The 14,052-nt window shown below is 37.9% G+C and overlaps 1 protein-coding gene across 2 annotated transcripts in view; it reads left to right on the top strand.

The window, feature by feature from the left end:
* Positions 1–14,052, top strand: part of PPP2R3A (protein phosphatase 2 regulatory subunit B''alpha) — a 223,888-nt gene that overhangs the window by 59,244 nt on the left and 150,592 nt on the right. The window lies entirely within an intron of this gene.

Below are 14,052 nucleotides of genomic sequence, written 5' to 3'. Positions count from 1 at the left end.
CCTTAATATTCTCATCTATATAATGGAAATAATAACGATCAAGATAACTTATGTGAAGCACAAGCAAGGTGCCTTACACAAAGTAGGCATTTAATATTAGTTCTTACCCTCAGTCAACCAGTAGGCCACTTATTACTGAATGCTGTGTAGAGTGCAAGCCAGTGTAGAAGTTAAAATCTAGTTGGGGAAACAAAGCTAACATACCAGAAACAGTATGTGAACATGTAAGCATGTCTCTGAAAGTTTTGTTAGTGCAGTAGGTCTTCAAAGAAGGTAAAGACTAGAGGATGTGAGATTTCCTTCATCATGCAAGTGGGAATAAATATCCATCTACAGTCATAGGGTAGAAGTATTTTCAAAAGGCTTTGAATCTACCCTGCTACTGATAGCACTGTTTTTGAATAATCCCAGAAAGGGAGTTATCTGCCCATTTGTAGGTATGTGTGTGTGTCTTAGCACAACAGGATTATTTTTGTTCATTTTCCATGTCCAACGCAGTTGGTAAGAGGCTCTGCTCCACCTCACTCAGGGACCCAGGCTGATAGATGCTCCATGTCCCTACAGCTGCCCCATTGCCCCATCTGGAATATGTGGCCTGTGAGTTCACCAAGGAAGGCGAAGAAAGGGATGGAGCTTTTAACTGCCTTGTCCCACACATGACACACTTCCCATCTGCTCACAATCCAGTGATTCCAACCTGAAGTCTAAGAGTCATAGGGGAGCACATAAAATATTTGGTGAGCACTGTCTCTACCATATGAATATACCATACATGCCAACATGTATGAATTCAGACATGAAGCCAAAGCAAGTTGTAAAATAATGATATGAATTATTTAGAGATATTTACATTTGTCCAAAAAGTATGAATAAATACACGGATACATCAAATACAGTATTCAGAACAATGATTAATCCCTAGAGGAAGGAAGAGAGATGGAACTGAGGAAGGGTGTCCAGGGCCTCAGTAAAATTAGTAATGTTCTATTTCATAATCTGGTGATGGATTGTAAGTATTTTGTCATATTATTTTATGCCATGTTGTATATCTTTAATGTAGTAAATTTAAAAAACAAATGGATATTAGAGATGGCATAAATATGGCCAAGTTAAAAAACAAGTTACTTATTATTTTAGCATTAATGTTTTCATTGGAACAGGAAAAAATGCATATTGTGATCAGAATAAATTTTACCTCGTATTTGTTTTGTGGCTGTTGTTCTCCTGTGCACATTTTTAGTTACTAGTGACACTAAAGTTTAAAACAATAACTACTTAAGGTTATTAAATAATTTAGGTCTAAAGATCCTCAAGTGTTCACTGAGCATTTCTGTGAAGTCTCTGTGTGAGCCTCCTCATTCATTGATTCACAGATGGTAATATCTTTAGTTAATGTGAGTCAGTGCTGGGGGGAGGAACTATGGAAATTAATTATAAAAATAAGAAAAAAATCCTTTCATGTACATAAGCAATTCTGATGTGCTTAATATTTTATAAAGAAAAGAAAATGCCTATATAGCAACCTCAAAATGGTAATAACAGAAGATCTAACAGTATTTGTGATCTGAGCCATGCCAAGATATTTAGATGTATTTTCTCACTATTTCCCCATTAAAAAAAACAGTCTACTTTCTCTGATGACATATTCCAATGTCTCACAGCCACTCTAGCCAGAAACTCTTACTGTAATATAGTGTTTTGAATTTTATTTAACCCTCTCGCCCCATTATCTTCTGAGAAAAAAGGAGACAAAATTCTTCTAGGAGAGGTGGGCTACAGAAAGCAGAAAATGTGAACTTGAAGCCAAGAATAGGTCCTGTGCAGCATCTCTCCTGTGTCCCTGGTTGACAGCTCATAAGTGGGTCTCCAATCTACGTACAGCTACCTGAAAATGACACAATGGCCTCTAATGAGCTCCCCAGTTTTTTGACAAGTATGGACTGAAGTCAAAATCATATTAAAAGACTCTCCCATAGGTCTTTTAAATAAGTTCCAATATCATAGAATAAAATTTGATGAGATTTCTTCTTTTTTTCCCCCCAGAGGTACATAATTTTTTTAATTGAGGTATAATTGACTTATAACATTATATTAGTTTCAGGTGTACAACATAACAACTTGATATTTGTATACACTGAAATAATCACCACAATAAGTCTTATTACCATCCATCGCCATTATAATTTTTATTTCTTTATTGAGATATTGAGATTTCTTCTTAATGAAAGTTGAAAAAGTAATTCATGAAAAGCTAATTTAAAGAAACAGGTAATATAAAATGTTTAATTCAGGAATGTACTTAATGCAAGAAAACAAAACTATTCTTCCTTGCCTCCTACCTTTTCATTTTTTTTATCTTTCTTTTCTTCTTATGAAATATTTTAAATCAGGAGATGGCAAACGTTTTCTATAAAGGGCCAAATAGTAAATATCTTAGGCTTTGCAGGTCACAAGTTCTCTGTCACATAGTCTTCTTTGTTGTTTGTTTGTTTAAACAACCTTTTAATAATATAAAACCATTCTTAGCTCCAAGTCTTAAAAAATAGGCAGTGGGCCAGATTTGGCCCACAGACTGTAGTTTTTCAACCTCTATTTTAAACAAATAGAAAAGTATTGTGAATGGTAGAAAAAGCATTCTTATTACTCACCACTTAGCTTTGTCAAATCTTAATGTTTTGCCATAGCTTTGTTTCAGATCTTTGTTTTACTTAATATTTTCATTAATATTATCATCATCGTTTAATAAAAGGTCATCTCAGATATAGTTGAAATCCCTAGGGCTCCCCTCCCCAGTATTCTCTCCCCTTTCCAGAAGTAACCACTTCCTGAAGTGTCTATATTTATCTCCTGCAAGCTTTTTTTTTTTAAAACGTTTTTTAAATTTTATTTATTTATTTTTGGCTGCATTGGGTCTTCGTTGCTGCGCGCGGGCTTTCTCTAGTTGCAGTGAACAGGGGCTACTCTTCATTGCAGTGCGCGGGCTTCTCATTGTGGTGGCTTCTCTTGTGGAGCGTGGGCTCAATAGTTGTGGCACACAGGATTAGTTGCCTCGTGGCATGTGGGATCTTCCTGGACCAGGCTCGAACCTGTGTCCCCTGCATTGGCAGGTGGATTCTTAACCACTGTGTCACCAGGGAAGTCCCATCCTGCAAGTTTTTATACAGTATTGTTGGTCATGTTTTTATTCTTGTATAAAAAAAATGAACAGAAAGTAGCAGAAAATAAAATCAGAGAGGTAGGTTAGGGCCAGCTTACGAATGACCTTCCTTGTATGCTATGCTAAATAGTTTGTCCTACAAAAAAGAAGCAGACTCTGGGCCTCCCTGGTGGCGCGGTGGTTGGGGGTCCGCTTGCCGATGCAGGGGACGCGGGTTCGTACCCCAGTCTGGGAGGATCCCACATGCCGTGGAGCGGCTGGGCCTGTGAGCCATGGCCGCTGAGCCTGCGCGTCCGGAGCCTGTGCTCCGCAACGGGAGAGGCCACAGCAGTGAGAGGCCTGCGTACCACAAAAAAAAAAAAAAAAAAAGAAGCAGACTCACAGATATAGAGAACAAACTAGTGGTTGCCAGTGGGGAGAGGGAAGCGGGGAGGGGCAATATAGGGTTGGGGGAGTAAGAGGTATAAACTACTAGGTATAAAATAAGCTACAAGGATATATTGTGCAACATGGGGAATATAGCCAATATTTTTTTTTTTTTTTTTTTTTTTTTTTTTTTTTTTTTTTTTGCGTTATGTGGGCCTCTCACTGTCGTGGCCTCTCTCGTTGTGGAGCACAGGCTCCGGACATGCTGGCTCAGCGGCCATGGCTTATGGGCCTAGCCGCTCCGCGGCATGTGGGATCTTCCCGGACCAGGGCACGAACCCGTGTCCCCTGCATCGGCAGGTGGACTCTCAACCACTGCGCCACCAGGGAAGCCCATAGCCAATATTTTATAATAACTATAAATGGAGTATAACCTTTAAAAATTGTGAATTACTATATCATACACCTGTAACTTACATAATATTGTACAGCAACTATACTTCAATTTTTTAAAAAAGAATTTGTTCTAGGGGAGTGAGGAGCTAAAGAAGACTTTAAAGCAGAGGAGCCCCACAAGTACAGTTTTTTAAGAATAATAATTTTTTAAAGAATAATAAATTAAGGCTTTTATTTTTTCAACATTTTGGACAGTCAGAAATTTTCCAGTAGTTCAAAACATTTCAAGTAAAAGACTTACGTAAGGGGCATGTAGGAATTGCTTTTATATGACATTGATGATTATCCCTGAGAAGAAAGATTGACTTGACAATATTATATATAATTAATATTTTAATACATATGTATTTCAAAATAATTTCTCACAAGGAACAGTATTTGTTGTCCAGAAATACTATTCAAACCTATATTGCGAGAGGGAGTCAAATATAAAATACTAGGAGGATGTTGAGAAATTGATAAAGAGGATATTGGTCTAAATCAGGGGTCAGCAACCTGTGGCCCATGGACCAAATGGGACCTGCCACCTGTGTTTGTAAATAGTTTTATTGGAACACAGCTACAGTCCTTCACTTACATATGGTCTATGACTGCTCTTGTGCTCTGCCTACTAAGCTGAGTAGTTACAACAGAGACCTTAAAGCCTAATATATTTACAATCTGCCCGTTTACAGAAAATGTTTGCTAATTCTTAGTCTAGATATTATTTCATTGTAGATCAGCAAAACAGACTTTTGATAAGGTTCAGTGTGATATTTTGTTAAAGACATTGGAAATCTTGGAAACATCATTAAATATCAATAGCAAAAACTACCAATGATGGATGGCAGTAAAACAGTGTACCAGTAGAAACAGAAAAGTAAGTAAGCCCAGAGTTTCAGAATCCTTCATCATGGGTTCTGATCTACACAGCTTTCTCCCCTTTCCTCTCCAGTCACTACCTATCTCTGACTTTTCCACTTAAGGTAGATTCCTTTTTTTTTAACATCTTTATTGGAGTATAATTGCTTTACAATGTTGTGTTCGTTTCTGCTGTATAAAAAAGTGAATCAGCTATACATACACATATATCCACATATCCCTTCTCTCTTGCATCTCCCTCCCACCTTCCCTATCCCACCCCTCTAGGTGGTCACAAAGCACCGAGCTGAACTCCCTGTGCTATGTGGCAAAACAGATTCGTTTTCATCCCCTGTCTTATTGCCTGTTCTTTTTTCCTTTCTTTGCTCATGAAGTCTCTCACTGTGTCAAGTTATCTATATCATTGGTCAACAAATGAGTGTTTGCCTGTGTACATACATTTTTCACAAAGACTCTAAGTGACAGGAAACAATCCTGTAGGTCCTAGAATAGCTGAGATGTTATTCAGATGGGTCTGAAATGAGTTAAACAGAAGAGAACAGTATGTTTTCACTTATATGTAGAATCTAAAAAATTAAAGCAAATGAATGAATATAACGAAACAGACTCACAGATATAGAGAACAAACTAGTGGTTACCAGTGGGTGGAGGGGTGGGAGATAGAGCAAGATAGGGGAAGGGGGTTAAGAGGTACAAACTACTAAGGAGAAAATAAAGAAGCTACAAGGATATATTGTACAGCATCGGGAATGTAGCCAATATTTTATAATAACTAAATGGAGTATAATCTATAAAAATACAAATCACTATGTTGTATACCTGAAACTAATATAATATTGTAAATCAACTATACTTCAATTTAAAAATAAAAAGAACAGCTTGTAGAGGAGAGAAAGGAGGTGTGGCTGAGGTTTCAAAGGGTTTCATAATAACAAATGGGTGAATTACTTAGGACATGTTTTGACATGGGACATTAAAAAATTTTTTAAACACTGAGAAAAATTGTACTGCTTTGGAAGTTCACGTAATAAGTGATATTTTAATTCCATGTTTTATTACCTCCAGCAGATGGTATTACAGTCGTTTCTGGTCTGTTTTTAGCCTTATGGGGCAATAACCTGTTGGCTATTATTCACAGATTAAAATAATAAACCCTAGCCTCCCCTGAAAATTATTTACTTTTACTTAATTTTAGTAAAAACAAAGCCGGGGGAAATTTCCATTACTGCTTGTCTCAATGGAAAGAGTGGAGGGCAGGGGGAAGAATTCTTCAATGAAAGAGGAAGATTTTTTTTTAAGCTATACTATAATATTTAAGTCTAGTGAAACCTTACAAATTTCACTAATTGAGGGGGAAACCTGTCTGAATTACTAGAAAGTACAAATTAAAATTTTAATGTTTAATTTTTTAAAACTATTAATTTCAAAATTATAGAGTAAAACTATTATCAGAGTATTGCCAGGTGTGAACTTTAGCTGGATCTATCTTAATAATGTGGTAAAGATCATTCATAGTTGTTAAAAATGATTAAAGAAGACAATTTAGGTGATCAAACAGGCTTTATTTAACACTTCATGAAGTAGAATCTCCTTTTGGAGAGTGGCAAAATGGAGTGGAAGGCAAGAAGCTTTTACAGGATAAAAAATGAAGAAAAAGGAAGAGGCAAATATCTGATTGGCTGGGGCCCCATAGTCAACCTTGTTTGGGGTGAGAAGGCCCACAGTTGGCTTGGCATTTGGGGATTAGCTGACTGAATATACAACATTTTTGGTCAAGTGGACCATTTACAGGGACACATAAGTTATCCAAGTTTTGGTTTGATGACATGGCAGAAGCAGCTCCATCTTGAGCCTAGAAGTTTATTTTAACATAGTTAATACATTATTGGTATGCAAAATGGAGGTTGCTAAAATGCTTTAAAATGCTTTTAAAAAGATAGTTTCTAAATAGCTTAAACATGTACTGTGTACAGCACACAGTTGGGGATAAAGATAAATCAGACATCATGAGCTTTGTGGAGCTCACAGTCTAGTAGGAGAGATGAGCTATTTACTGTGATGCAAAGTAGAAAGAATGGATTCCATGAAAGAGATAAGTGAAGTGCTACAGAGTTCAGAGGATGGAGAGAGAGATCCCAGCTTGTGGAATTCAAGGAAGTTTCTCTGGAGGAAATAGCATTTGGATGTGGATACCCTACTCTTATCCAATTAATTTACTTAAGGTCCTAAATGTTGGTGTTATTACAGTGTTAATGATACTAAGGGTAGAGGTTTATTTCTCACATTGGCTTAGACCATTTCCATACTGTTCCAGGACATCAAAATGTACCTTAATCTTCTCCATCTATCTTACAAATATAAGCCTTTGGTCCTAGGAGAATCCAGTAAGGGAGGCTAGATGGATAGATCATAAATCCATTGTTTCTCTCAAACCCAGGCTCTCTGGTAGTCTAATCTTGATGATCAAGGGCAAACGAAATGGGCTTAACAGAACTCCCCTTCCAAGAGAGTATAAAGGGAAGTATCAGGCTGCTGTGCTTATATTATTTCAAATTCCAAGTTAGTAGAATTCACACTAATAAAGTAAAGGGTTAAATGGGTGGGACCCATCTCCCATCATTTTTCTGCAGTTTTTAAGTCAGACTCTAAGCAGACATTCTATCTCACAACCTAATTCGTACCTTATCTTCTCTTTTACCACTTCAGACTCCAAAATTGTAATCTCCGGCTCCCAAACATACCCCTATAGAAATGTAAGCACATGCAGAGAGATTTATGAATTCCTCTCAAGTTTCTTTGCCTGAGCCACTATCCTCTATTGGCCTTTATTTAGCAAATGGTAGCGTTAAATAAGTATTTATTGAATGAATAAACAAAAAAGTGAATGAATAATCAGATGAAGGGATTTTTGCTTGTCTGCTTTGCCCCTTCTCAAATGGAAACTCTGCCCTCTTGCCTGAAGGCCATCTCTTTCCCGGCCCTTGGCTTCTCAAGGGTGCATGCAAAAGGACCTGACATAAGGTTCCCTTCTAGGACTTGAGGGTGGTGCCTCAGCAAGACTCAAATATCTCACCCAGACCTCTGGCCTCTTAATTCCTCTAGCTTTTAACACCTAAAAACCTATGGTGTTCTGGGGAAAATCCCATCACCTTCCCTGGCAAGAGGGGAGAACCCCATTAAAAGTGTAGATCATTTTACCTTATCGCAGGATGGAAATTTCTTGATTATAGACTGTAGGCATTTTGAGGAGAGGGTGCTCCCTTATTAACCATTGCACCCTCAAGCCCTAGTGTAGTACCTCCATATACAAGCTGTTTGTTTAAATCCTGAAAATTCCTTTTCCCCATTCTCAGAAGTCCCATCTTCATCCCCATGGATTTAGGTTGGAAAAGAACTTTTCTGGACACTTAATTTCAGTACAGTTGTTTGTTTTTGTTTGTTTGTTTTTGGATGCCCAAGAGGGTCAGAGTAATCTTTTAAGGTGGGAAGGATTTACACTTATTACTAGCACTCACTTTGTTTTTTCTGACCCTGATCAGGAATATGTGTCTGAGATACCATTCCAGGGGCAATAATGGGCCTTCCTAGGTTAATGATCTAACATTACGGGTTTTTTCAAAGTTTAGATATTATATTCTATAATTTCATATATATATTTAAATGCAGAATAATTATGTAAATAAATAAAATTGTATCAAAGCACACTTTTGGAACCTTATTAAAAGTTTCTTCTGGAGCATTTCTCTTTTTACTTTCTAGGTTTTTATCCGTGCCTTCATTAAGATGAACCAGCCATGTCATTGAGGGAAAATGTTTCTTCTCCCCCAGCTTTATAGGTGCTGCTGGTTTCTTGAGTTCAGTGCTGGGAATGTTTGACTAGAAATCAAAACACTCAAATAGGAAACCATTCTCCCTTCTACTTCATTAACCACCATGCAGATTAATAAAAGTAAAAAGGGATCTGGCCAGGGGCAAATATAAATTTGCAGAATGAGTTCAACCAGTGTTCCCCCTCCACCTTTAATGTCTTCTGAGATCAGGTCCTTTTGCATCTCCATCCGTTCTAATTAATCAACATCACTTATCTCAGATATGTCCCCACCTGTATTCAAAAGAATATGATAGATATGTATGTACTAATGTAGAAAAATGGTCAAGATAAATAGATAAAAATGTAAATTGCAAAACAGATGTACCAATGTGATCCCTTTTTGTTATTGATATGTCTGTGTGTACACAAAAAAATGGGGGGGGTAAATATGCTCCCAATTATGCATGTTCCTCTAGAAGTAAAATGCGAGACCCAGATATCCAGGTACTTCTGCTAAGTATAGCCCCCCCTACAGCCTCCAGAACAGGAGCGAAAAGGAGCTCCCAGAGCTCAGATTGCTCCTGGTAAGCAGTCCTCAGTTCCCCTCACCATTTCTGCCTTAAGACCATCAGGACTAATCTGATATGCCCTTCATCCCTGTTTACATTAGTCACCAGGGAAGTCTAGGAATCCAGATCATCACTTTCCTCCTCACCCTACTCTTGTACATCCCCTTTTCTGAGCCCAGCCCTAAAATCCTTTCACCATGCCCTCTTGATCATCCACTGGCAAAATGTCCTAGGTCATCAAACTCTTTTCTAAACATTCCCTTTACCTTCTTGTTCTAACTGAAACCTATTTCTCCCTAAGAGTACTATAGCCATGTGAAATGATGGCACTTTTCTTTCCCACTCCACCCCCTGTCTCACTGGATCTAGAGGAAGCAGTAAATGTTCTTACGTTTCATTGCAGCTTCCAGGCTATTCTTTTTCCCACCTCTCTGAAACTACCCTCCCCCAACTTTGAGCTAATGTCATCAGACTTGCCACCCACTACCCCTCCTTGATTTTAGTCATCTACCACCCCCAGGTCCCTTCCCTTATTTCTTGAAGATTTTAACTCCTGGCTGTACTTTCCAATACTACTTGCTAACATTCTTGTGAGTTTTCAGTAGATGAGGCATTCAGTACCTGGGCTTCTCAGTTCTTTGATCTCTCCTCCAGTGAGCTTGTCCTCTGCCCTTCTTTAGCTGCTCATTCTCTGGTCCTTTGTTTATGTCAGTGGCTTTAAAAATATGGTTCCCAACTAACAGCATTAGCATCACCTGGGAGCTGGATAGAAATGCATATCCTCAGGCCCCGGCCCAGGCCTACTAAATTAAAACTCTGAGGTTGAGGCCCAGCAACCTGTGCTTTAACAAGCCCTTTAGGTGATTCTCATACATGATCTTGTTTGAGAACCACTGTCATAGTTCATCATTAAAATCACTCTCTGAATGTACTCTGTTTCCATGCCTTGCCTTCATTTTGTGGTACTCATCTGGGAAAACTCCAACTGATGTTAAATGTGTTTCTGTCTACTCTGGGCTTTTATTTGTGCAGCTGACCTTGGCTGGAGAATATCACACAACCATACTGAGTGGTCTTCTGTTAAATTTATGACTGCCAACATACAGTGTGCCTTTAGCACTCTGGCAGTCCTACTACGTTTCCCTACTCCCTCACTTTCCTGCTCTGCAAATGACTCTTTTGTAGCTTCTTCTCTGTCCTCTAACATCTCTTTCATCCTTGCCCTCAGCAAATTACTTTGGTTCCTATTTTACTGAGAAAACTGAAGCAATACGAGGAGACCTGTAGCCACCCACCTAGCCATATCAGTACCTATATACTTTCCCTTCCCTTCTGTTGCTGTGCATATACAGTCCGGGCACCTTTCTAAGGCCATCCTCTATACTTGTGCTCTAGATCCCCACCTCTCCCATCAACCCAGGGACACTCCTCCGGTGATTGACCCTTTTCTCCCCTGCAGTCATCAGTTTTTTCCCTTTGATCATTCTGTCAGCATAAACATACAACAATTCTGCCCTCTTTAAAACCAGGCATCCAAAAGGCACTTTGACATCCAAGAGACACAGCTCCATCAGCTGTTATATTTGCAACATAATGCTCAGCCCTAGGGTCCTTGACCATCAATTCTAGCCTTCTCTTTTTTTTTTTTTTTTAACATCTTTATTGGAGTATAATTGCTTTACAATGGTGTGTTAGTTTCTGCTTTATAACAAAGTGAATCAGCTATACATACATCCTCATATCTCCTCCCTCTTGCGTCTCCCTCCCACCCTCCCTATCCACCCCTCTAGGTGGTCACAAAGCACTGAGCTGTGCTATGTGGCTGTTTCCCACTAGCTATCTATTTTACATTTGGTAGTGTATATATGCCACTCTCTCACTTCGTCCCAGCTTACCCTTCGCCCTCCCCGTGTCCTCAAGTCCATTCTCTATGTCTGTGTCTTTATTCCTGTCCTGCCCCTAGGTTCTTCATAACCTTTTTTTTTTTTTAGATTCAGATTCCATATGTATGTGTCAGCATACAGTATTTGTTTTTCTGTTTCTGACTTACTTCACTCTGTATGACAGACTCTAGGTCCATCCACCTCACTACAAATAACTCAATTTCGTTTCTTTATATGGCTGAGTAGTATTCCATTGTATATATGTGGCACATCATCTTTATCCATTCATCTGTTGATGGACACCTAGGTTGCTTCCATGTCCGGGCTATTGTAAATAGAGCTGCAGTGAACATTGTGGTACGTGACTTTTTTTTTTCTTTTCCTATGTTTTCCTCTAAGAGTTTTATACTGTCCAGTCTTACATTTAGGTCTCTAATCCATTTTGAGTTTATTTTTGTATATGGTGTTAGAGAGTGTTCTAATTTCATTCTCTTAACATAGCTTTCCAGTTTTCCCAGCACCACTTATAGAAGAGACTGTCTTTTCTCCATTGTATATCCTTGCCTTCTTTGTCATAGATTAGTAGACCACAGGTGCGTGGGTTTATCGCTGGGCTTTCTATCCTGTTCCATTGATCTATATTTCTGTTTTTGTGCCAGTACCATACTGTCTTGATTACTGTAGCTTTGTAGTATAGTCTGAAGTCAGGGAGTCTGATTCCTCCAGGTGCATTTTTTTCCCTCGAGACTGCTTTGGCTATTCGGGGTCTTTTGTGTCTACATACAAATTTTAAGATTTTTTTGTTCTAGTTCTGTAAAAAATGACATTGGTTATTTGTTAGGGATTGCATTGAATCTGTAGATGGCTTTGGGTTGTATAGTCATTTCACAATATTGATTTTTCCGATCCAAGAACATGGTATATCTCTCCATCTGTTTTTATCATCTTTAATTTCTTGGATCAGTGTCTTATAGTTTTCTGCATACAGGTCTTTTGTCTCCCTAGGTATTTTATTCTTTTTGTTGCAATGGTAAGTGGGAGTGTTTCCTTGATTTCTCCTTCAGATTTTTCATGATTAGTGTATAGGAAAGTAAGAGATTTCTGTGCATTAGTTTTGTATCCTGCTACTTTACCAAATTTCATTGATTAGCTCTAGTAGTTTTCTGGTAGCATCTTTAGGCTTCTCTATGTATAGTATCATATCATCTGCAAACAGTGACAGTTTTTCTTCTTCTTTTCCAATTTGTATTCCTTTTATTTCTTTTTCTTCTCTGATTGCCGTGGCTAGGACTTGCAAAACTATGTTGAAGAATAGTGGCAAGAGTGGACATCCTTGTCGTGTTCCTGATTTTAGAAGAAATGCTTTCAGTTTTTCACCATTGAGAATGATGTTTGCTGTGGGTTTGTCGTATATGGCCTTTATTATGTTGAGGTAGCTTCCCTCTTTGCCCACTTTCTGGAGAGTTTTTATCATAAATGGGTGTTGAATTTTGTCAAAAGCTTTTTCTGCATCTATTGAGATGGTCTTATGGTTTTTCTTCTTCAATTTGTTAATAATGGTGTATCACATTGATTTTGAGGATATTGAAGAATCCTTGCATCCTTGGGGTAAATCTCACTTGATCATGGTGTATGATCCTTATAATGCGTTGTTGGATTCTGTTTGTGAGTATTTTGTTGAGGATTTTTGCATCTATATTCATCAGTGATATTGGACTGTAATTTTCTTTTTTTGTAGTATCTTTGTCTGGTTTTGGTATCAGGGTGATGGTGGCCTTGTAGAATGAGTTTGGGAGTGTTCCTTCCTCTGCAATTTTTTGGTAGAGTTTGAGAAGGATGGGTGTTAGCTGTTCTCTAGATTGTTGATAGAATTCACCTGTGAAGCCATCTGGTCCTGGACATTTGTTTGTTGGAAGATTTTTAATCACAGTTTCAATTTCATTACTTGTGATTGGTTGGTTCCTATTTTCTATTTCTTCCTGGTTCAGTCTTGGAAGGTTATATACATTTCTAAGAATTTGTCCATTTTGTCCAGGTTGTCCATTTTATTGGCATAGAGTTGCTTGTAGTAGTCTCTTAGGATGCTTTGTATTTCTGTGGTGTCTGTTGTAGCTTCTCCTTTTTCATTTCTGATTTTCTTGATTTGAGTTCTCTCCCTCTTGATGAGTCTGGCTAATGGCTTCTCAATTTTGTTTATCTTCTCAAAGAACCAGCTTTTAGTTTTATTTATTTTTACATCTTTATTGGCGCATAATTGCTTTACACAATTTTCTGTTTCTGCTTTATAACAAAGTGAATCAGTTATACATATACATATGTTCCCATATCTCTTTCCTTTTGCGTCTCCCTCCCGCCCCAGCTTTTAGTTTTATTGATCTTTGCTATTGTTTTCTTTGTTTCTATTTCATTTATTTTTGCTCTGACCTTTATGATTTCTTTCCTTCTGATAACTTTGGGTTTTGTTTGTTCTTCTTTCTCTAGTTCCTTTAGGTGTGATGTTACATTGTTTATTTGAGATTTTTCTTGTTTCTTGAGGTAGGATTGTATTGCTATAAATTTCCCTCTTAGAACTGCTTTTGCTGCATCCCATAGGTTTTGGATTGTCGTGTTTTCATTGTCATTTGTCTCTAAGTATTTTTTGATTTCCTCTTCAATTTCTTCAGTGATCTCTTGGTTATTTAGTAGCATATTGTTTAGCCTCCATGTGTTTGTGTTATTTTATGTTTATTTCCCTGTAACCGATTTCTAATCACATAGCGTCATAGTCAGAAAAGATACTTGATATGATTTCAATTTTCTTAAATTTACTGTGGCTTGATTTGTGACCCAAGATGTGATCTATCCTGGAGAATGTTCCACGTGCACTTGAGAAGAAAGTGTAATATGCTGTTTTTGGATCGAATGTCCTATAAATATCAATTAAATCTATCTGGTTTATTTTGTCATTTA

Source organism: Grampus griseus (assembly GCF_964374135.1).
Source record: "Grampus griseus genome assembly, chromosome: 5".
Lineage (NCBI taxonomy): Eukaryota > Metazoa > Chordata > Mammalia > Artiodactyla > Delphinidae > Grampus > Grampus griseus.
This window is presented reverse-complemented; position numbering and strand designations above follow the sequence as displayed.